Below are 26,235 nucleotides of genomic sequence, written 5' to 3' on the forward strand. Positions count from 1 at the left end.
CAAGGCAGAAGAACGGGTAAGTGACCTGGAATGCAGAATTGTGGAATTCACTGCTGCAGAATAGAATAAAGAAAAAATAATGTAAAGAAATGAAGACAGCCTAAGAGACTGCTGGGACATTAAATGCAATAACATTCACATTATAGGGGTCCCAGAAGGAGAAGAGAGAGAGAAAGAACCCAAGAAAATATTTGAAGAGATTATAGTGGAAAACTTCAATAGCATGGGAAAGGAAATAGCCACCCAAGTCCAGGAAGCACAGAGAGTCCCATACAGGATAAACCCAAGGGGAAACATGCCGATACACATAGTAATAAAACTGGCAAAAATTAAGCACAAAGAAAAATTATTGAAAGCAGCAAGGGAAAAAATGACAATTAACAGGCAAGGGAACTCCCAAAAGGTTAACAGCTGATTTCTCAACAGAAACTGTACAAGCCAGAAGGGAGTGGCATGATATACTTAAAGTGATGAAAGGGAAGAAACTACAGCCAAGATTACTCTACCAGAAAGATCTCATTCAGATTCAATGGAGAAATCAAAAGCTTTACAGACAAGCAAAAGCTAAGAGAATTCAGCACCACCAAAACAGCTCTACAACAAATGCTAAAGGAACTTCTCTAAGTGGGAAACACAAGAGAAGAAAAGGACCTACAAAAACAAACCCAAAACAATTAAGAAAATGGTCATAGGAACATACATATCAATAATTGCCTTAAACGTGAATGGATTAAATGCTTGAACCAAAAGTCACAGGCTTGCTGAATGGATACAAAAACAAGACCCATATATATGCTGTCTACAGGAGACCCACTTCAAACCTAGGGACACATACAGACTGAAAGTGAGGGGATGGAAAAATATATTCCATGCAAATGGAAATCAAAAAGAAGCTGGAGTAGCTATACTCATATCAGATGAAATAGACTTTAAAATAAAGAATGTAACAAGAGACAAGGAAGAACACTACATAATGATCAAGGGATCAATCCAAGAAGATATAAAAATTATAAATATATATGCACCCAACATAGGAGCACCTCAATACATAAGGCAACTGCTAACAGCTATAAAAGAGGAAATCAACAGTAACATAATAATAGTGGGGGACTTTAACACCTCACTTACACCAATGGACAGATCATCCAAACAGAAAATTAATAAGGAAACACAAGCTTTAAATGACACAATAGACCAGATAGATTTAATTGATATTTATAGGACATACCATCCAGAGGCAGCAGATTACCCTTTCTTCTCAAGTGCGAACGGAATATTCTCCAGGATAGATCACATCTTGGGTCACAAATCAAGCCTCAGTAAATTTAAGAAAATCAAAATCATATCAAGCATCTTTTCTGACCACAATGCTATGAGATTAGAAATCAATAACATGGGAAAAAACAAAAATACATGGAGGGTAAACAATACATTACTAAATAACAAAGAGATCACTGAAGGAATCAAAGAGGAAATCAAAAAAATACCTAGAGACAAATGACAATGAAAAAACGATGATCCAAAACCTATGGGATGCAGCAAAAGCAGTTCTAAGAGGGAAGTTTATAGCTATACAAGCCTACCTAAAGAAACAAGAAAAATCTCAAATAAACAATCTAACCTTACACCTAAAGGAACTAGAAAAAGAAGAACAAACAAAACCCAAAGTTAGCAGAAGGAGAGAAATCATGAAGATCAGAGCCAAAATAAAAGAAATAGAAACAAAGAAAACGATAGCAAAGATCAATAAAACTAAAAGCTGTTTCTTTGAGAAGATAAACAAAATTGATAAGCCATTAGCCAGACTCATCAAGAAAAAGAGGGAGAAGACTCAAATCAATAAAATTAGAAATGAAAAAGGAGAAGTTACAACAGACACCACAGAAATACAAAGCATCCTAAGAGACTACTACAAGCAACTCTATGCCAATAAAATGGACAAACTGGAAGAAATAGACAAATTCTTAGAGAGGTATAACCTTCCAAGACTGAACCAGGAAGGAATAGAAAATATGAACAGACAATCACATGTAATGAAATTGAAACTGTGATTAAAAATCTTCCAACAAACAGAAGTCCAGGACCAGTTGGCTTCACAGGTGAATTCTATCAAACATTTAGAGAAAAGCTAACCCCCATCCTTCTCAAACTCTTCCAAAAAGTTGCAGAGGAACGAACACTCCCAAACTCACTCTATGAGGCCACCAACACACTGATATCAAAACCAGACAAAGACACTACAAAAAAACAAAATTACAGACCAATATCACTGATGAATATAGATGCAAAAATCCTCAACAAAATACTAGCAAACAGAATCCAACAACACATTAAAAGGATCATACACCACGATCAAGTGGGATTTATCCCAGGGATGCAAGGATTCTTTAATATATGCAAATAAATCAATGTGATACACCATATTACCAAAGTGAAGAATAAAAACCATATGATCATCTCAATAGATGCAGAAAAATCTTTTGAGAAAATTCAACACTCATTTATGATAAAAACTCTCCAGAAAATGGGCATAGAAGGAAGCTACCTCAACATAATAAAGGCCATATATGACAAACCCACAGCAAACATTATTCTCAATGGTGAAAAACTGAAAGCATTTCCTCTAATATCAGGAACAAGACAAGGATGTCCACTCTCACCACTGTTATTCAACATAGTTTTGGAAGCCCTAGCCACAGCAATCAGAGAGGAAAAAGAAATAAAAGGAATACAAATTGGAAAAGAAGTAAAACTGTCACTGTTTGCAGAGGACATGATACAATACATAGAGAATCCTAAAGATGCCACCAGAAAACTACTAGAGCTAATCAATGAATTTGGTAAAGTTGCAGGATACAAAATTAACGCACAAAAATTTTTGCATTTCTATACACTAATGATGAAAAATCTGAAAGAGAAATTGAAGAAACACTCCCATTTACCATTGCAACAAAAAGAATAAACTACTTAGGAATAAACCTACCTAGGGAGACCAAAACCTCTATGCAAAAAGCTATAAGACACTGATGAAAGAAATTAAAGATGATACAAATAGATGGAGGGATATACCATGTTCTTGGATTGGAAGAATCAACATTGTGAAAATGAGTATACTACCCAAAGCAATCTACAGATTCAATGCAATCCCTATCAAATTACCAATGGCATTTATTATGGAACTAGAACAAAAAATCTTAAAATGTGTATGGAGACACAAAAGACCCAGAATAACCAAAGCAGTCTTGAGGGAAAAAAACAGAGCTGTAGGAATCAGACTCCCTGACTTCATACTATACTACAAAGCTACAGTAATCCAGACAATATGGTACTGGGACAAAAACAGAAATATAGATCAATGGAACAAGATAGAAACCCCAGAAATAAACCCATGCACCTACGGTCAACTAATCTATGAGAAAGGAGGCAAGGATATACAATGGAGAAAAGACAACCTCTTCAATAAGTGGTGCTGGGAAAACTGGACAGCTACATGTAAAAGAATAAAATTAGAACACTCCCTCACACCATACACAAAAATAAACTCAAAATGGATTGGAGACCTAAATGTAAGACCAGACACTAAAAAACTCTTAGAGGAAAACATAGGAAGAACACTCTTTGACATAAATCACAGCAAGATCTTTTTTGACCCACCTCCTAGAGTAATGGAAATAAAAACAAAAATAAACAAATGGGACCTAATGAAACTTAAAAACTTTTGCATAGCAAAGGAAACCATAAACAAGGTGAAAAGACAACCCTCAGAATGGGAGAAAAATATTTGCAAACAAATCAACGGATAAAGGATTAATCTCCATAATATATAAACAGCTCATGCAGCTCAATATTAAAAAAAAACAACAACCCAATCACAAAATGGTCAGAAGACCTAAATAGACTTTTCTCCAAAGAAGACATACAGATGGCCAAGAAGCACATGAAAAGCTGCCCAACATCACTAATTATTATAGAAATGCAAATCAAAACTACAATGAGGTATCACCTCACACTAGTCAGAATGGGCATCATCAGAAAATCTACAAACGACAAATGCTGGAGAGGGTGTGGAGAAAACTGTCAAACTTTGAATATAAGTTTGCACCCTCTTGCACTGTTGGTGGGAATGTAAATTGATACAGCCACTATGGAGAACAGTATGGAGGTTCCTTAAAAAACTAAAAATAGAATTACCATATTACCCAGCAATCCCATTACTGGGCATACACCCAAAGAAAACCATAATTCAAAAAGACACATGCACCCTAACGTTCACTGCAGCACTATTTACAATAGCTAGGTCATGGAAGCAGCTTAAATGCCCATTGACAGATGAATGAATAAAGAAGTTGTGGTACATATATACAATGGTATATTACTCAGCCATAAAAAGGAACGAATTTGGGTCATTTGTAGAGACGTGGATGGATCTAGAGACTGTCATACAGAGTGAAGTAAGTCAGAAAAAGAAAAACAAATATCGTATATTAATGCATATATGTGGAACCTAGAAAAATGGTACAGATGAACCAGTTTGCAGGGCAGAAATTGAGACACAGATGTAGAGAACAAACGTATGGACACCAAGGGGAGAAAGTGGCGGGTGGTGGGGGTGGTGGTGTGATGAAATGGGAGATTGGGATTGACATGTATACACTGATGTGTATAAAATGGATGACTAATAAGAACCTGCTGTATAAAAAAATAAATAAAAGAAAAAATATAAAAATAAAAATGGGAAGCCCAGGTAGCGTGAGCAGGGCCGGCAGCCCTTGGGCCCTCCCTGAGCCCTGGAAAGTGCGGCTGCCCCGGGGGCATGGCTTGGCCCCTGGCGGTTTGGCAGTATAGTGAGGGAATGAGGAGAAAAGCAAATGGCTGTCTCCTCCCAGCCCCAGAATATGCTCGCTTCCTTGCTGGGGCTTTCAAAAATCTCAAGGCAGCTTGCAAGCCAAGTATTTGGAGTCCATTGGCATCACAACTTGAGTTCCAGCCATGACATAGACATGTCTTAGCAGTGTGACCTTGGGTATTTAAACTGGCCAAAAACAACTTCAGACCTATATAATGTAGCAGAAAAGGTCATTAAGCAGTAGAAGTGTGGAGCATATTAAGCAAGATGAACATCTCCAGAAGCAGTTGTGGAGCTCTAGTTCTGCTGATGTATCTAATAACTTTAAGGATCTTTGGACAAAACTAAAGGCATATCATGATAAAGAAGTACAAAATATACAATAAAAGTAACCAAACTGAAAAAGCGATGAATTTTAGATGCAGACTAGAAGAACTCTTCACCAAAAATCAACAGCTGAGAGAGCAAGAGAAAGTCCTTTATGAAACCATTAAAGTTTTAGAAAACCTATTAAGAGCAGGATTATGTGATCACTGTGCTGTAACTGAAGATCATATGTGGAAGAAACAGCAAGAGTTTGAAAATATTCTGCAGCAGAACCTTAAACTTATCACAGAGCTTGTGAATGAAAAGCCTACTCTACTGGAAGAAAATAAAAAGCTTTCTGAACAGCTGCAGCAGAAAATTGAGTATGATCAACAGCATCAAGCAACTGATCTTGAATCTGAGGAAGATGTTATTCCAGATTCACCAATAACAACCTTTTCATTTTCTGGTGCTAACTGACTACGAAGAAAGGAGAACTTCCATGTCCAATATGTAGAACAAACACATACTAAATTGGAGCACTCTGGGTGTACACATAAAATGAGAAAAGTCCCAAAGTCTTCAACTCATCTATGACATAAAGCTAATGAAAGTGAAATTCTAGTGGCTGACACTTGTGATCAGAGTCAAGCTCCAATGGCTAAAACACATGGGAAAAGTAGTTATTCTCCTGATAATTTAGCTATAGTTGTTGCTGCAACAGTTGGACTTAGTGTTCAAGACAAATCTGAATCTCGAGGCCCTAGGAGCCCTCTTGGTGAAGAGATTTACAATTGTCTGGAAGGAGACCACAAAAAACAACACTTTGAGGAATCTAGAAGAAATAGTGAAGATAGTTTAAGATTTTCATATTCTAATTCAAAGACTCCTCCTCAAGAAGAATTGACTAATCAAGTATGATCGCATCTATTTGGAGCTACCTCTAATGTGAAAAGTAGTTTAGGTTTGAATATAAGTTTGTCCCCTTCTCTTTTAGAAACTGGGGGGGGGGGGGGGAATCTGAAAACAGTGCCTTTTAGCAACACTTCTAATTCTAGATCAGAGAAACCTACATCAAAATCTGAAGATGGTGTCCTTTTCACACACCATAAACTTGGGGCTGAAGTGAACAAGATCACTAACCAGTCATCTTCTAATAAGCAGATGCTTATAAATAAAATTGGAAGTGAATCCATAAATGAACAGGATAGTATTGATCACATTAAAGATACTGTTACTGATAAAGATAAACATGTGGTACCCCTGAAATCATTGGGAAGCAGAACCAAAAGGAAGAAAATTGAGGAAGAAAGTGAAGATGAAGCTGTCCCCAAGCCTCCTTTGATAAAGAAAATGCTTTTTTCTTATCCACTGGATAGTCATTCTTCCATGAATGGAGACTATGTAATGGGTGAACCTCTGGATCTGTCTGATTGATTTTCGGCTATTCAGTGTCAAGAGAAAAGCCAAGGAAGTGAGAACTCTAAAACCAGATTTAAGCAAGTGACTCTCTATGAGGCTTTGAAGCCCGTTCCAAAGGGCTCTTCCTCAAGCCATAAGGCCTTGAGTAGGAGCTATGGGTTAACCAAAGATTCCCCAGAAGAGCTCTGTTTACAGGAGTCCCTTTTGCAGTCCTTGAGTAAATCTTCAGAAAATAAAACACTGTTACGATTAAAGGAAGAAAATCCTATCTTTAAAATCCATTTACGTCCACGTAAAAGCTTAGAGACAGAGAATCTTTTTCACGATGTGAAGGGTGCTGGTTCTCATGAGCCTATAAAAATAAAAACCAGGTCAGTCCATGGAACATGTTAACTTGCATGAGTTCTTCAGTTAAATCCATGTAGAATTGCTAAAACAAAGTCTCTACAAAACAGTGAAGATGTATCCTTTGAAAACATCCAGTGGAGTATAGATAAAGGTGCAGACTTTTCTCAGTGTAAAATGGATATTACTGTAGTAGATATGAAGGACAGCAGTCAGTCAAGATTAGCAGGAGAAGAGGTGGTGGACATGGACTTTGTGTTGGTTAGTGAAACTATGCTTTTAAAAATGAAGAAGCAAGAGCAGAAGGGAGAAAAATGTTCAAATAGAGAAAGAAAAATGAATGATAGCTTGGAAGATATATTTGATTGGGCTACACATGAAGAATATGAATCCTGTTTGGCAGATAGCTTCCCCCAAGTAGCAGATGAAGAGAAGGAGTTGTCAACTACTACAAAAAAACAAAACAAACAAAAACAAACTCTTCTGGTGAGGAACAAGATAAAGTCAAACAGAAAACATTTATGGAGCATATTTTGAAGACGGTGAGAGACTATCTTATGAAATTTTCCTCATATTGAGGAATAAAGAAGAAAATTGCTTGGACACACATGTAAGGAATGTGAAATTCATTATGCAGATTTTCCAGCTAAGAAAAAGAAAAGAAGTTGGATTCCTGCTCAAGATACTGATTTCATTTCATTCCACCCAACATACCAGATAATTTCTGGGAAGCTGGTTTTTCTTCCACTCAGAGTTGTATGGAAAAAGGTTACATTAAAGAAAATCTTGACCCTTGTCCTTGTACAAAAAGACGGTGGCCTTACCATGCAATATTTTCTTCAAAAGGCAAAGAGCAGAAGGCATAAATGTTGAAGCAAAAACAGGAGAGAGGACAATTTTCTTTTTAGTTATTTATAGTTAAAGTTGGTATTAAACATTGAATTTTTTGATCTTCTGTAAACTAATTTATAAATCATTTTTCTATTGAAAATGTTTTCAAATGGCATTTACCCATCACATAGACAACTATTTAAAAATGTGGATAAGTTTATGTTGTATTTTCTTGCTTTTGCACCTTTAAAATAATAAGGTGCTTTCATTTTGCAATCTAACTTGAGTTGTTTGTTACTTTATTTTGGTAATACCTAATTACAATTTTGAATATAAAAAATAATGAATAAATACAAATCAAAATGAAGTAACTGTGATTCAGGCATCCAAAATAGAGCTGGGGTGGCCATCATGGATGTGGTTTGAGACATATTCCTGTATTATGGAGAACTTGAATTTTCTGAACTGTACCAGACTCAAGGATCAGCCCTTCTCAAAACAATATCTGTTAGCAGCTGCCAGCTGCAAACTTATGGTCCCAAGGTCTCCCCTTATACTTATGATTTTTTTCTCTTATTTTAGAAATAGTAGCTAATGATTCAGCTCAAGCCATAGCCTCCTAGCAGAGGGCTCCAGATTCTTTAGACAAAATAATATTTGACAATAGAATTGCTTTAGATTATATTTTAGTAGAAAACGGAGGCATATATGTAGTTGCCGGTATCTCCTATTGTGTATATATTAATACCACATCAGAAGTTGAAACCAACTTATATAAAAATTGGACAGTAGGCTACTTGGTTCCAAAAAAATATCATCACAAGAGCCTGGATTTGATCTCTTAGGAAGTATTTCTCATGGATCCCATTAGGAATAAGGTCTATATTTGAGGGATTACCTAAACTAGGTGTCATTGATTTGTGCTTGCTAAGATCTATCCTTCTTGTCAAGCTCTGTATTTGCTGTTTGTCTCATATCTTTAAGCCCCCACACCCCAACCCATATGACATTCATTGAACATAAAAGTCCAGACCCAAAGCCTTGGCCTCACCTTAGGACTCATGAGAATGTGAAACAATTTTATTCCACAAACCCAGACCTTTATCCCATATAAGCAAGAAGAAGCTAGAGTGGTCATCACCCACTATCCCTCAAGACTAAGGAATGAAAAGGGAGGGTTTGTACCCCAGCTGAAAATGGCCCTATCTTATTCTTAACAGAATACTGAGTTGTTTTTCAAAAGAAACAGAACAAAACTGCAAGTCATACAGCCATAGCATTGGTGTTTATGTGTGTTGGGCAACAATCCCTTTGCTCAGTAACACAGTCTTCTTTTTAATCAGATGAGAAAATGTACATCTTCTCTCCCTTCCTTATGGTTTTTATAATGTCTATAAATATTTACAAAGAAGTTACCAGTTCACACAGAAGATGTCAGAGGTCCCAATCTACTTAGAAAAATAAACAACTGTGTTTCACTTCTCATAAAAATTACAATGGCAGGAATTTTACCCACCACTCTTCTCCCTCTGAGAGTGAGTCCAAAACCTCAGACAAAAATTTTCAGGGGTCATTAATTTTTAATATTTAGAAAAACAAGAAAATAGTTCCTTCCCCGGTAAATCTTCAGTCTTAATGACCTAGATCTTTTCAGATTCCAAGGTCTTTGTGTTATGGTGGGAAAAATCTTCTAAGTAGCAAGGAATGGCTTCAGCTTGTTAAGAGGTAAAATATGCTCTTATGTTTGCCACTTGAATATCAGACTCTGAGCCCTGGACTCCCCAGCTCAGAGGTAAGAACTTTTTAAACTCAGGTATTTAGCTGGCTTTAATAACTAACATGTCATATAGAAAATAAAAGCTGGAGCTAATAATAGAAAAATATGATTGACTTCTTGAGTCAGTATATTCAGTTACCCATCCCAAATCAGGTAGAATTTTGATCATTCATTTTTTTTCTCTCACCCATTCACTTAGATATCCCATATCCACTTAAAAAATATTTATGATAATTTTAGTAAGTTGCAGCAGGTGTTATACTTGGCATTCAGAATAGAAAATTGCATCATACATGATTTCTATACTTGAAATACTCATAGATGTGTGACACAAGCTTATACAAAATTATACTATAACTCAGAGAGCATCAGTATTATAAAGTATCATGGGAGTGTTCTGTTTAGGAAGGCTGAGTAAGGATTCACAGAGCTGGCATTATGTGAGCTGGGTGTAAAGAATGAGTGGAAACCAACAAAAAAAAAAAATGGGCTGGACATTTAGATAGCAGGAACAGCAAATATTGAGTTATTTATGTAGCAAGCCATTAAGTACTTATTTATGTAACAGTAAACATTAAGTATGTTTAATGTTCTGGAAAACCTTAATTTCAAATATTTGAAACTGTGTTCTGACAAAACTGCATCATGTGTCCTGATTTAGTCTGAAAAAGTAGTCATTTAATGGTTAAATGAATAAGAGAAAAGTGTTTTCTCTTTCATATGCTGTGTTTTAATTGATGAGAAATACTCATTAAAACAACTAAACTTAGAATTAAGAAATTTTTTAATAGAAAGAATAAATTTATGTAATTCAATACTTTACTAAGTATTTGGTTTAAATCATAATCTTGTTTTGCTTTTTCTTGGTAAACAAGGAAGGAATTATTTGCTATTGAAATCTGTCCTTCTTTCCAAGCTCTCTTTCTTGGAAATTCTCTCAAATCTGCATTAAGTAAGAGAAACAAACAAATAAACAAAGAAAAAAACTTTTAATCCATATTTTTTCTTAGCTGTATTACCAAAGAACTTGTCTTTTGTAAAGGAAACTGAGATAAATCCACTTTATTTTTTTTAAGTTAAAAAATTTGCATGGCTTTGTGTAAGTCCAGTATTAAAATTCTGACTGTGTACTAGCTCTAAGATCTTGAAATAGGTATATAAACTCTCTTAGTTTCTTTAACTATAGAGATTTTTTCTTTCAAAGCTGGCAAGTCCTGACTATCTTCATAAAGATTGGTGTCTTTCTCTTCTTTTAACTTTTTATACAACAAGAAATCCAAATTTAATGGTTTCTGTAGCAATGAATGAGCATTTTTGACCAGTTTGTTGCAGATTAAAATGTATGCCAAAAAACATTTCTTTCTTTTTTCTTTTCTTTTTTTTTTTTTTTTTTGGCTGCATTGGGTCTTCATTGCTGCATGAGGGCTTTCTCTAATTGTGGCAAGTGGGGGCAACTCTTCGGTGTGGTGCACGGGCTTCTCACTGTGGTGGCTTCTCTAGTTGCGGAGCATGGGCTCTAGGTGTGTGAGCTTCAGTAGTTGCAGTACGCAGGCTCAGTAGTTGCAACAAGTGGGCTCTAGGGTGCACAGGCTTCAGTAGTTGTGGCACATGGGCTCAGTAGTTGTGGCTCGTGGGCTCTAGAACGCAGGCTCAGTGGTTGTGGTGCATGGGTTTAGTTACTCTGCAGCATGTGGGATCTTCCCGGACCAGGGATTGAACACATGTCCCCTGCATTGGCAGGCGTATTCTTAACAACTGTGCCACAGGGAAGTCCCCAAAAAACATTTCTTAAAAGCATCTTTTTTTCCCCAGAATTTTATTTAGAACAAATATTATTTGAGTAGGCATAATAACATAATTTAAACATGCATGGGTTGGTCCTTAAGACATAAAATTGCAATATGGGGAGTTTAGTGCTAATTTTTAAAATAGGAGTCCCAAAATTGCTTTGAGTAATGACAGCACTATTTAAAAGATAGAATTTTTCAGAATTAGATCTGAAATATTCCTGTTTAATATTCATTTGAAGGATGAAGTTTGAATGTTTTTATACCCCACAAAGGTGGAGAGCCTAACTCTCATTCAAATTAGTTCCTAAAGTTTTTGACATTTTTTATCTTGTGAATAAGGGAAAATATATATAATTAATTACTTTATTAATGCAAAATTCTTCTGTAAATAATGTGAATTTTGGTGTAGCAGAAGGTAGCATCACTGAGTGAAAACAATATAAATTATGGAGTTAGCAGCCCTGCAATTTTATCCTATATTCCCACTTACTGGTTTTAGTATCTGTTTCTTCATATTTTTTAATTGAGGAATATAGTTATTCTCTATACTGGATGTTTTCTTTTTTTAACTGTTTAACATCTAGCTGCTCTTCTATTTGGGAATACTCCTTTGTGGCAGGATGTGGCCCATCTTTCAGCCCTTGAGAAGCAGAGACTTGAAACATGACTTAGACTCAGCTAACCAGACACCCTGGAGAACGACTTTGTATCTTGATCAAGGAACTCAAAAGAAAAAGGTTGACTATAATTTATTCACAGTGACATTGCCCTCATTGTCCTGGGGCAGAATGTTCCCACTTCTTGGCCTCTGAACACACACCTCTTTGTTATTTATCATTGCCTAAGCTGACCTTCTGGTCTACATCAACTATGAGCCGCCAGTGTCATCCTGCAATAGATTCCTGCTCTTCTAAGACAACCAGGGTCAATTCCTGTTGCTTGAAAGCAAATGCCCTGAGTGACACACCTACTGCAGTAGGTTGAATAATGGCTACCCAAAGATATCAAGTCCTAATTCCTGGAACTTGCAAATATTACCTTATTTGGGAAAAAAAGTCTTTGTACATGCAACTAAGTTAAGGATTTTGAGAGGAAGTGATCACAAGTGTAGTTATAGGAGAGAGGCAGAGAGAGTCACACACCGGAGAGATGGTCATGTGAAGACAGGCAGAGATTGGGATGATGCAGCCAAGGAATGATGAAGGTAAAAGAGGTCAAGAATGGAATCTCCCATAGAACTTCTGGAATTGTTACCCTACCACCATGTTAATACTGAATTTCTCACCTACAGAACTGTAAAAGAATTTCTATTTTTTTTAAGCTTAAACTTTTAATTTTGATGTTATATAACTGTACACAGAAAAATTAAGATCCAAATCAAAGTGTCTTTGGCTCCAAAGACAAAAGTTATTTTAACTTTAAATTTTAGTCATTCTAATCTAACAATGATGTTAAAATCTGGAAATTGGGGAAGAAATATGTAATTAAATTAAAGAGTTGATCTAAGAAGGTAGGATTTTTGAAATCTCTGCCTTTTGAGACTTTTGATAAAGGATGGCAGTTTGAACATGTATGTTTTTTTTCATTTCTTTCCCGAAGTATCATTAAAATGGTAGTAAATAAATATAAAAACTATAAAACTTACAGACCAAGGAGAGGAGAAAATAGTGGGTATAATTTTTTTGGAGTATGAAAACCATATTTTTAAATGTAACTGATTTGGATGAATAAAGTAAAACCTAAATGATTGGGGATAGGGTGCAGACTGGGATGGGGGAACAGGGATAAGATGGAAGAATGGAACCCAAAGGAATTTATTCAAACCATAGAACCTAGAAAGGCCCAGGAAGTGGTGTTCCTAGGTATTTCTCAAGATTATAGTTTGAAATTGACTGAAACAGTTGGAACTCCAATTTTTTTCCTTCTATCAATGATGCTTCATCTCCATCCTGCAAGAAAATTGAATTTTACTACATAGAGAAAGTGAACCTGGGCGGTAATTGACTCAAGGAAACCAAACACAGAAATAGTTGTAAATAAGGATGAGGACAATGTTGAAAACAAGGAGATTATGTGGATTTTTTCACACAGAATAACAATAAATTTACTATTTCCTCATGCTTTAAGATTCCAGAATGCAGACATTTCAATTCTCAGTATTGGATGGGGTGGAATAGTCCGAGTAAAGATAAATATATTAGTAGCTTAGTAGTGAAAATATGGGGGATTTCATTTACATATATTTTCTCAACAAAATATAAATGAGGCAAGATCATCAAGTAAAAGTGAAAGGGATGGATCAAGGTTATAAAGTTTGAGGAGGAAAAAAGTGTGAAATAGTCATTTGAAGAGTGGAAATTAGAACATGGGAGTAAAAAATAGAAGCTGATCATAGTGAGAAAGTGGTAGATCAATAAATCAAAAGTCTCTATGGTAGTTCCCAGATCTTGGTTTCTGATTTCCATTCTCTAGTAAAAGGAACCAGGGCACCCTGGAGAAATAGTTAATTCTAGGACTAGGCAAGAAATATACAAGATGAGCCTTGAGTATCTTGTAGTGTTAGAAAGTAAGAAAGTACTAAAAGAGAAAATAAAATAATGGGAATTATGTCAAAGGGACACATAAACCAACTGAAAGAGCTTTTTTAGCCAAAGCTGGAACAATTTCAGCAAGAAAATAAATAGGTAGCTTTGAATTATAAAATGAATATAAAATAAGTATCCCTGGGTTTATACCGATGTTAACAAATTATTGATTGAATAAATAAAAAGAAATAATTAAATAGATTAATTAACTAATAAGAAAAAGAGACAATCTCCAGTGCAAAAGAATTCCAAATAATTTATATAGATACTCTGCATTCAAGGAGATGGAGTATAATTCCTTACTCCTTAAATGTGGGCTGGACGTAGTTAACACACTTCCAAAAAGTACAGTATGGGAAAAGGGAAAAAGTTACTTTACATTAGAGAAAACTAACAAACACTACTTTATCCAGATGATCAAGGTTGACAACAATAGCAATGTCATGTTAATAATATATACATATTACATATATATATGTATTGATTTGATGTGATGATAATAGTTCTTTACCTCTGTGGCCTTCCTCCACGAAAATCATAACCTTAGTTTAATCATGAAGAAAACATCAAACAAATTACTTTCTACAAAATATTAAACCAGCACCCCTCAAAATTATCAAGAAAATTTGAGAAAATGTCACAGCCAAGAGTAGCCTAAGTAGACACCCTTGTATGGAATCCTGAAGCAGAAAACAAATTAGGTAAAAACTAAGGAAATCTGAACAAAGTATAAACTGTAGTTAATAATAATATATCAATATCGGTTCATTAATTGTGACAAATATACTATACTAATATAGGAATTTAGGGAAAACCGGGTGTGGGGGATATGAGAACACTTTGTACTCTTCTCACAATTTTTCTGTAAATCTAAAGTATTTTAACATTTAAAAGTCTATTTAAAAACAAATACAAAAAGCAAAAAGAAAAGAGGCCGAGAGAGTGAATAATTGCTGGAATGGGACCAAAAATTTAGGTAAACTGAAGGACAGGCAGTGGTATTCAGAGAAGTCAATATTTTAGAGGTGATATATGGTTTGGGGATGATAATATCAAGAATATGAACCAGAAAGGGTGCCTTAAATGGGGGTTACTGAGGACCAGAAAGATCAAAAAGTAGGAGGCTAATAAAAATTTTAAAATGCTCTCAGAATTAAAGCTGTCTACAATGGTATCAAGAGTAATGGTGGAAAAGACTGTGGGTCATTCTGGTTCACTTCAATATAATCTCAGAAAAGCTCTTTGTCTTCAGCACACATTCTATTAAGGTGAGCTCTTAACCCTGAATAGAATGCTAATTCCAAATTAAAACTCATTCATAAGCAATAGTGAACCGTTTTTTAAAGTAACTTCAGTCAGCTTTCAAAGGAGTGGACAGAATTTACTTTCACCAGAGTAACTGAGCATCAAAAATAGTAGTGAAGTCAGCTACTTTTCTCCATATGTTATGCTTAAACAGGAGCATATGTTGGTGTTTGATATTCAGTCAGCATTTTGTAATGTGTTGACAAATTCAAGCTCTAGTGCTCCAGAGAAAATAAGATGTTTTGTGTAATTGTTTATAGTGGTAGAACCATAGCAGTTAAAAGGCCCTTTAAACTAGTTTTCCTTCCAAATTTCTGCTTTGGAGCTTGAAGAAGCAACACAGAGTTGCAGAAAAAAGTATCAGATTACATTTATGCCAGCTAGTCCAGCTACTATTTTATCTGTTTTCTGATTCTTGTTTTTTTTTTTTTTAACATCTTTATTGAAGTATAATTGCTTCACAATGGTGTGTTAGTTTCTGCTTTATAACAAAGTGAATCAGCTACACATATACACACGTTCCCATATCTCCTCCCTCCCGCATCTCCCTCCCTCCCACCCTCCCCATCCCACCCCCCCAAGGCAGTCACATAGCACCGAGCTGATCTCCCTGTGCTATGTGGCTGCTTCCCACAAGCTATCTATTTTACATTTGGTAGTGTATATATGTCCATGACACTCTCTCACCCTGTCACATCTCACCCCTCCTCCTCCCCATATCCTCAAGTCCACTCTTTAGTAGGTCTGTGTCTTTATTCCCATCTTGCCACTAGGTTCTTCATGGCTTTTTTTTTTTTCCCCCTTAGATTCCATATATATGTGTTAGCATACTGTATTTGTTTTTCTCTTTCTGACTTACTTCACTCTGTATGACGGACTCTAACTCCATCCACATCATTACAAATACCTCCATTTCATTTCTTTTTATGGCTGAGTAATATTCCATTGTATATATGTGCCACATCTTCTTTATCCATTCATATGTCGATGGACACGTAGGTTGCTTTCATGTCCTGGCTATTGTAAATAGTGTTGCAGTGCACATTGTGGTACATGACTCTTTTAGAATTATGGTTTCCTCAGGGTATATGCTCAGTAGAGGGATTGCTGGGTCATATGGTAGTTTTATTTTTAGCTTCGTAAGGAACCTCCATAGTGTTCTCCATAGTGGTTGTATCAATTTACATTCCCACCAACAGTGCAAGAGGGTACCCTTTTCTCCACACCCTCTCCAGCATTTATTGTTTGTAGATTTTTTGATGATGGCCATTCTGACTGGTGTGAGGTGATGCTTCATAGTAGTTTTGATCTGCATTTCTCTAATGATTACTGATGCTGAGCATCCTTTCCTGTGTTTGTTGGCAATCTGTATATCTCCTTTGGAGAAATGTCTATTTAGGTATTCTGCCCATTTTCGGATTGGGTTGTTTGTTTTTTTGATATTGAGCTGCATGAGCTGCTTGTATATTTTGGAGATTAATCCTTTGTCAGTTTTTTCATTTGCAAATAATTTCTCCCATTCAGAGGGTTGTCTTTTCATCTTGTTTATCTTGATTACTATAGCTTTGTAGTATAGTCTGAAGTCTGGGAGCTTGACTCCTTCCAACTCCGTTTTTCTTTATCAAGATAGCTTTGGCTATTTGGGGTTTTTTTTTTGTTTGTTTTTCCATACAAATTGTGAAATTTTTTGTTCTAGTTCTGTGAAAAATGCCAGTGGTAGTTTGATAGGGATTGTATTGAATCTGTAGATTGATTTGGGTAGTAGAGTCATTTTCACAATGTTGATTCTTCCAATCCAAGAACATAGTATATCTCTCCATCTTTTTGTATTGTCTTTACTTTCTTTCATCAGTGTCTTATAGTTTTCTGCATACAGATCTTTTGTCTCCTTAGGTAGGTTTATCCCTATGTATTTTATTCTTTTTGTGGCAATGGTAAATGGGAGTGTTTCCTTAATTTCTCTTTCAGATTTTTCATCATTAGTGTTACAGGAATGAAAGAGATTTCTGTGCATTAATTTTGTATCCTGCTACTTTACCAAATTCGTTGATTAGGTCTAGCAGTTTTCTGGTAGCATCTTTAGGATTCCCTATGTATAGTATCATGTCATCTGCAAACAGTGACAGCTTTACTTCTTCCTTTCCAATTTGGATTGCTTTTATTTCTTTTTCTTCTCAGATTGCCCTGGCTAAAACTTCCGAAACTATGTTCAAAAAATGGTGAGAGTGGGCAACCTTTTCTTGTTCCTGATCTTAGAGGTAATAGTTTCAGTTTTTCACCATTGAGATTGATTGATGTTGGCTGTGGGTTTGTCATATATGGCCTTTATTATGTTGAAGTACATTCTCTTTATGTCTACTTTCTGGAGAGTTTTTATCATAAATTGTGTTGAGTTTTGGTGAAAGATTTTTGTGCATCTATCGAGATTATCATATGGTTTTTCTCCTTCAATTTGATAATATGTTGTATCATATTGATTGATTTGCATATATTGAAGAATCCTTGCATTCCTGGGATAAACCCCACTTGATCATGGTGTATGATCCTTTTCATATGCTGTTTTATTCTGTTTGCTTGTATTTTGTTGAGGATTTTTGCATCTATGTTCATCAGTGATATTGGCCTGTAATTTTCTTTTTATGCGACATCATTGTTTGGTTTTGATATCAGGGTGATGGTGGCCTCATAGAATGAGCTTGGGAGTGTTCCTCCCTCTGCTATATTTTGGAGGATTTTGAGAAGGATAGGTGTTAGCTCGTCTCTAAATGTTCTATGGAATTCACCTTTAAAGCCATCTGGTCCTGAGCTTTTGTTTTTTGGAAGATTTTTAACCACAGTTTCAGTTTCAGTGCTTGTGATTGGTCTGTTCATATTTTCTATTTCTTCCTGGTTCAGTCTCGGAAGGTTGTGTTTTCTAAGAAGTTGTCCATTTCTTCCAGGTTGTCCATTTTATTGGCGTATACTTGCTTGTAGTAATCTCTCATGAACCTTTGTATTTCTGCAATGTCAGTTGTTACTTCTCCTTTTTCATTTCTAATTCTGTTGAGTTGAGTCTTTTCCCTTTTTTTCTTGATTAGTCTGGCTAACAACTTACCAATTTTGTTTATCTTCTCAAAGAACAAGCTTTTAGTTTTATAAGAAGGAGGAGATATGGAGATATATGTATATGTATAGTTGATTCACTTTGTTATAAAGCAGAAATAACACACAATTGTAAAGCAATTATACTCCAATAAAAAAAAAGAAAAGACTTTTGCTATTGTTTCCTTCACTTCTTTTTCATTTATTTCTGATCTGATCTTCATGATTTCTTTCATTCTGCTAACTTTGGGGTTTTTTGTTTTTCTTTCTCTAATTCCTTTAGGTGTAAATTTAAGTTTTTTATTCGAGATTTTTCTTGTTTCTTGAGGTAGGATGGTATTGTTATAAACTTCCTTCTTAGAACTGCTTTTGCTGCATCCCATACGTTTTGGGTCATTGTGTTTTGCTTGTCATTCGTTTCTAGGTATTTTTTTATTTCCTCTTTGATTTCTTCAGTGATCTTTGGTTATTTAGTAGTGTATTGTTAACCTCCATGTGTTTGTATTTTTTACAATTTTTTTCCTGAAGTTGATATCTAGTCTCATAGCATTGTGGTCCGAAAAGATAGCTAATACAATTTCAATTTTCTTAAATTTACCGAAGCTTGATTTGTGACCCAAGATATGATCTATCCTGGAGAATGTTCCATTAGCACTTGAGAAGAAAGTGTATTCTGTTGTTTTTGGATGGAGCGTCCTATAAATATCAATTAAGTCCATCTTGTTTAATGTGTCATTTAAAGCTTTTCTTTCCTTATTTGTTTTCATTTTAGATGATCTCTCCATTGGTGAAAGTGGGGTGTTAAAGTCCCCTACTATGATTGTGTTACTCTCAATTTCCCCTTTTATGGCTGTTAGCATTTGTCTCATGTATTGAGGTGCTCCTATGTTGGGTGCATAAATATTTATAATTGTTATATCTTCCTGGATTTGTCCCTTGATCGTTATGTAGTTTCCTTCTTTGTCTCTTGTAATAGTCTTTATTTTAAAGTCTGTTTTGTCTGATATGAGAATTGCTACTCCAGCTTTCTTTTGATTTCCATTTGCATGGAATATCTTTTTCCATCCCCTCACTTTCAGTCTGTATGTGTCCCTAGGTCGGAAGTGGGTCTCTTGTAGACAGCATATATATGGGTCTTGTTTTTGTATCCATTCAGCAAGCCTGTGTCTTTTGGTTGGAGCATTTAATCCATTCATGTTTAAGGTAATTATCAAATTGTATGTTCCTATGACCATTTTCTTAATTGTTCTGGGTTTGTTTTTGTAGGTTCTTTTCTTCTCTTGTGTTCCACACTTAGAGAAGTTCCTTCAGCGTTTGTTGTAGAGCTGGTTTGGTGGTGCTGAATTCTCTTAGCTTTTGCTTGTCTGTAAAGCTTTAAATTTCTCTGTTGAATGTGAATCAAATCCTTGCTGAGTAATCTTGGTTGTAGGTTTTTCCCTTTCTCACTTTAAATGTGTCCTGCCACTCCCTTCTGGCCTGTAGAATTTCTGCTGAAAGATCAGCTGTTAACCTAATGGTGATTCCCTTGTAGGTTATTTGTTGATATTTTCTTGCTGCTTTTAGTATTTTTTCTTTGTATTTAATTTTTGATAGTTGGATTAATATGTGTCTTGGCATGTTTCTCCTTGGATTTTTCCTGTATGGGAATCTCTACACTTCCTGGAGGTTTTTTTTTAAACATCTTTATTGGAGTAAAATTGTTTTACATTGTTTTGTTAGTTTTTGCTGTATAGCAAAGTGAATCAACCATACATATACATATATCCCCATATCAACTCCCTCTTGTGTCTCCCTCCCACCCTCCCTATCCCAACCCTCTAGGTAGTCATGAAGCATGGAGCTGGTCTCCCTGTGCTCTGTAGCTGTTTCCCACTAGCTCTCTACTTTACATTTGGTAGTGTATATGTGTCAATGCTATTTTCTCACTTCATCCCACCTTACAATTCCTCCTCCCCATTTCCTCAAGTCCATGCTCTATGTCAGCATCTTTATTCCTGTCCTGCCCCTAGGTTCATCAGAACTTTTTTTCTTTTTTAGATTCCATATATATATGTTAGCATACAGTATTTGTTTTTCTCCTTCTGACTTACTTCACTCTGTATGACAGACACAAGATCCATCCACCTCACTACAAATGACTGAATTTCGTTTCTTTTTATGGTTGAGTAATATTCCATTGTATATATGTGCCACACCTTCTTTATCCATTCAGCTCTCAATGGACACTTAGATTGCTCCCATGTCCTAGCTATTGTAAGTAGTGCCGCAATGAACATTGTGGTACATGGCTCTTTTTGAATTATGATTTTCTCAGGGCATATGCCCAGAAGTGGGTTTGCTGGGTTGTATGATAGTTCTATATTTAGATTTTAAGGACCCTCCATACTGTTCTCCATAGTGGCTCTATCAATTTACATTCCCACCAACAGTGTAAGAGGGTACCCTTTTCTCCACACCCTCTCCAGCATTTATTGTTTGTAGATTTTTTTGACTATGGCCATTCTGACCAGTGTGAGGTGATACCTCATTGTAGTTTTGATTTGCATTTCTCTAATGATTAGTGATGTTGAGCATACTTTCATGCATTTGTTGGCAATCTGAATATCTTCTTTGGAGAAATGTCTATTTAGGTCTTCTGGCCATTTTTGGATTGGGTTGTTTGTTTTTTTGTTATTGAGTTGCATGAGCTGCTTGTAAATTTTGAAGATTAATCCTTTGTCAGTTGCTTCATTTGCAAATACTTTCTCCCATTCTGAGGGTTGTCTTTTGGTCTTGTTTATGGTTTCCTTTGCTGTGCAAAAGCTTTTAAGCTACTTTAGGTCCCATTTGTTTATTTTTCTTTTATTTCCATTTGTCTAGGATGTGGGTCAAAAAGGATATTGCTTTGCTTTTTGCCATAGATTTTTCTGCCTATGTTTTCCTCTAAGAGTTTTATAGTGTCTGGCCTTATATTTAGGTCTTTAATCCATTTTGAGTTTATTTTTGTGTATGGTGTTAGGGAGTGTTCTAATTTCATTATTTTACATGCAGCTGTCCAGTTTTTCCAGCACCACTTATTGAAGTGGCTGTCTTTTCTCCATTGTATATTCTTGCTTCTTTTATCAAAGATAAGGTGACCATACATGCATGGGTTCATCTCTGGACTTTCTATCCTATTCCATTGATATATTTCTGTTTTAGTGCCAATGTTTCCTGGTCTTGATTGACTATTTCCCTTCCCATGTTAGGGAACTTTTCAACTGTAATCCCTTCTAATATTTTCTCAGACCCTTTCTTTTTCTCTTCTTCCTCTGGGACCCGTATAATTCAAATGATGCTACGTTTAATGTTGCTCCAGAGGTCTCTGATACTCTCCTCAATTCGTTTCCTTCTTTTTTCTTTATTCTGATCTGTGGTAGTTATTTCCACTCTTTTATCTTCCAGGTCACTTATCCGTTCTGCCTCAGTTATTCTGCTATTGATTCCTCTAGAGAATTTTTAATTTCATTTATTGTGTTGTTCATCAATATTTGTTTGCTCTTTAGTTCTTCTAGGGCCTTATTAAACATTTCTTCTATTTTCTCCATTCTATTTCCAAGACTTTGCATCATCTTTACTATCATTACTCTGAATTCTTTTTCAAGTAGACTGCTTATTTCCTCTTCATTGTTTGGGCTGGTGGGTTTTTACCTTTCCCCTTCATCTGCTGCATATTTCTCTGTCTTCTTATTTTGTTTAACTGACTGTGTTTTGGGTCTCCTTTTCACAGGCTGCTGTTTTGTAGTTCCTGTTGTTGGTGTCTGCCCACAGTGGGTAAGGTTGGCTCAGTGGCCGTGTAGGCTTCCTGTTGGAGGGGTCTTGTGTCGGCGTTCTGGTGGGTGGGGCTGGATCTTGTCTTTCTACACAGCAGGGCTGCTTCCAGTGGTGTGCTTTGGGATGTCTGTGAAGTTAGTATGATTTTAGACAGCCTTTCTGCTAATGGGTGGGTTTGTGTTCCTGTCTTGCTAGTTGTTTGGCATGGGTCATCCAGCACTGGAGCTTGCTGGTCATCGGGTGGAGTTGGGTCTTAGCATTGAGATGGAGATATCTAGAAGAGCTCTTGCCAATTGATGTTACTTGAGGCCAGGAGTTCTCTTGTGTTCCAATGTCCTGAACTCAGCTCTTCCACCTTGGAGGCGTAGGCCTGACACCAGGCCAGAGCATCAAGACCCTGTCAGCCACATGGCTGGAGAAGATCTTCAACAGGGGCTGCTCTGAAAACACCACACAGAGCCATCTGGATGTCTTCATTGTGTCGTCAAAACCTGGAACTTCTTCCTGAGCAGAAAAGGGTTTGAACCCCTCGTGGAGCACCTCTGACTTTTACAACCTGTACCCCAGGGACAAGCTCTGAAAACAGTGTAGGTTTGAAAACCAACAAGGTTCATGCCCACAAGACCATCTGAGTCAGATATGTATTTTTTAAGTAATTTTTATTGGGGTATATTTGATTTACAATGTTGTGTTAGTTTCAGGTGTACAGCAAAGTGGATCTGTTGTACATATACATATACCTACTCTTTTTTAGACTATTTTCCCATATAGGCCATTAAAGTTTCTTGAGTAGAGTTCCCTGTGCTATACAGTAGGTCCTTATTAGTTATCTATTTTTTCAGTATGTATAGTAGTGTGTATATGTCAATCCCAAACTTCCAGTTTATCCCTCTCCCTCCCTTACACTGTAGTAACCATAACTTTATTTTCTATATCTATAATTCTATTTTGTTTTATATATAAGTTCATTTCACCCTTTTTTTAGATTCCACATATAAGCAATATCATATGATATTTGTCTTTGTCTGACAGTTCACTCAATATGACAATCTCTAGGTCCATCCATGTTGCTGCAAATGTAATTATTTTGTTCTTTTTTATGGCAGAGTAATATCTCACTGTGCATATGTACCACATCTTCTTTATGCATTCCTCTGTCAATGGACATTTAGGTTGCTTCCATGTCTTGGCTATTGCAAATAGTGCTGCAATGAACATTGTGGTACATGTATGTTTTTGAATTATGGTTTTCTCTGGATATATGCCCAGGAGTGGGATTGCTGGGTCGCATGGTAGTTCTATTTTTAGTTTTTTAAGGAACCTCCATACTGTTCTCTATAGTGGCTGTACCAGTTTACATTCCCACAAACAGTGTAAGAGGGTTCCCTTTTCTTCACACCGTCTCCAGCATTTACTATTTGTAGACTTTTTGATGATGACCATTCTGAATGTTGTGAGGTGATGTCTCATTGTGCTTTTAATTTGCATTTCTCTGATGATTAACAATGTTGAGCACCTTTGCATGTGCCTGTTGGCCATCTGTATGTCTTCTTTTGAAAAATGTCTATTAAGATTTTCTGTCCATTTTTTAATCAGGTTGTGTGGTTTTTTGATATAGAGTTTTATGGGTTGTTTGTACATGTTGGATACTACCCCATTGTCAGTCACATCATCTGGAAATATTTTCTCTCAATCTGTAACTTGTCTTTTCATTTTTTTGATGGTTTCCTTTGCTGTGCAAAAGTTACAAGTTTGATTAGGTCACATTTGTTTATTTTTTGCTTTTATTTCTTTTGCTTTGGGACACTGATCTATGAAAATATTGCTAATATTTACACCATTAAATATTCGGTCTATATCCCTTCTTGGAGCCTTATAGTGTCATGTCTTACGTTTAGGTCTTTAAACAATTTTGAATTTATTTTTTACATGGTATATGGGAGGGTTCTAATTTTGCTGATTTATTTTTAGCTGTCCAGCATTCCCAACACTATTTGTTGAAGAGAGTGTCTTATCTACATTTTATATTCTTGCCTCCTTTGTCATAGACTAATTTGTCATGGGTTTATTTCTGGGCTTTCTATTCTGTTCCATTGATCTATAAGTCTGTTTTGGTGCCGATACCACACTCTTTTGATTAAGGTAGATTTGTAGTATAATCTGAAGTCTGGAAAGGTTATACCTGTAGTTTTGTTCTTTTTCCTCAGGATTGCTTTGGCAGTTCTGGGTCTTTTGTGGATACATATAAATTTTAGGATTATTTGCTTTAGTTCTGTAAAAAATGTCCTGGGTATTTTGATAGGGATTGCATTAAATTTGTAGATTGCTTTGGGTAGTATGGCCATTTTAATAATATTAATTCTTCCAATCCAACAGCATAGGATATCCTGCCATTTCTTTGAATCACCTTCAATTTCCCTTATTAATGTTTTATAGCTTTCAGCACATAGGTCTTTCACATCCTTGGTTAAGGTCATCTGTAAGTATTTTATTTTTTTGATGCAACTTTAACTGAGATTTTTTTTAAAAAAACTTTCACTTTCTGATATTTTATTAGTGTAAAGAAATGCAGCAGATTTCAGTATATTAATCTTGTATCCTGAAACTTTGCTGAATGCATTTATTTATTCTAATAGTTTTTGTGTGGAGACCTTAGAGTTCTCTTTTTAAGGTATCATGTCATCTACAAATAGTGACAATTTTACCTCTTCCTTTCCAGTTTAGGTACATTTATTCCTTTCTTGTCTCCATTGAATATGATGTTGGCTGTGGGTTTGTCCTTAATAACTTTATTATGTTTACATATGTTCCATATCTATGTACTTTGATGAGAGTTTTTATCATGGTTGTTGAATTTTGTCAAATGTTTTTTCTGCATCTATTGAGATGATCATGTAGGGTTTGTCTTTCCTTTTTTTAATGTGGTATATCACATTGGTTGATTTGCATATGTTGAACTATACTTGCAACTCTGGAATGAATCCTACTTGATAATGATGTATGATCCTTTTTCTGTATTGTTGGAATTGGATTACTAATATTTTGTTGAGTATTTCTGTGTCTATATTCATCAAAGATATTGGTCTCTAATTTTCTTTTTTTTGTAATGTCTTTATCTAGTTTTGGTATCAGGGTGAAAGTTCATAGAATAAATTTGAAAGAGTTTCCACCTCTTCAATTTTTTGGAATAGTTTGAGCAGGATAAGTAAAATTGTTTCTTTGTATGTTTGGTAGGATTACCCAGTGAAGGTGTCCAGTACTAAACTTTTGCCTGAAGGGAATTTTTTTTATTACAGATTCTATTTCACTTCTAGTGATCTGTCTGTTCAAATTATCACTTACTTCTTGACTCAGTTACGGTAGGCTGTATGTTTCTATAAACGTTCATTTCTTCTATGTTGTCCAATTTGTTGACGTATAACTGTTTGTAACATTCTTTTATGATTTTTTTTTTGTATCTCTGTGGTATCAGTTGTTATTTATTCTCTTTCATTTCTTATTTTGTTTGTTTGGGTCCTCTCTGTTTTCTTCTTGGTGAGCATGGCTAGAGGAATGTTACTTTTGTCTTTTCAAAAAACCAGTTGGTTATTTTGTTCTTTTCTTTTTTTTTTTGATGTCTATTTAATTATTTCCTCTCTGATTGTTATTGTTTCCTTCCATCTCTTGACTTTGGGTTTTGTTTGTAATTCTTTTTCTAATTCTTTTAGGTGGTAGGTTAGATCGTTTATTTGAGATTTTTCTAGTTTCTTGAGGAAGGCTTGTATCACTATGAACTTCCCTCTTAGAACTGCTTTTGTGGTGCCCCATAGATTTTGTAATGTCATCTCATTTTCATTTCTCTTAAGGTATTTTTTGATTTCCTTTTTGATTTCATTGTTGACACAGTGGTTTTTTAGTAGCACCTGTTTTAGTCCCCATGTGTTTATTCTTTTCTCGTTTTTCTTTCTGTGGTTGATTTCTTGTTTCATACTGTTGTTGTCAGAAAAGATGCTTGAAATAATTTCTACCCTCTTACATTTGTTAAGGCTTGTGTTGTGACCTAGTATGTCATCTATGCTAGAGAATGTTGCATGTGCTCCTGAAAAGAATATGTATTCCGTTTTTTTCTTTTTTCTTTTTTCTTTTTAATATTAAGTTCAACTGGTCTATTATGTC

The 26,235-nt window shown here is 35.5% G+C and overlaps 1 pseudogene across 1 annotated transcript in view; it reads left to right on the top strand.

Annotated features, from left to right (window-relative positions):
- Window positions 1–26,235, top strand: part of LOC309604887 (DNA endonuclease RBBP8 pseudogene) — a 421,592-nt pseudogene that overhangs the window by 256,087 nt on the left and 139,270 nt on the right. Inside the window, exon 2 of the transcript XR_014249644.1 lies at window positions 4,163–16,162. The product of XR_014249644.1 is annotated as a DNA endonuclease RBBP8 pseudogene (transcript). The remainder of the gene's footprint in view (window positions 1–4,162; window positions 16,163–26,235) is intronic.

The sequence above is a fragment of the Balaenoptera borealis genome (genome assembly GCF_965194805.1).
Source record: "Balaenoptera borealis genome assembly, chromosome: 11".
Classification (NCBI taxonomy): domain Eukaryota; kingdom Metazoa; phylum Chordata; class Mammalia; order Artiodactyla; family Balaenopteridae; genus Balaenoptera; species Balaenoptera borealis.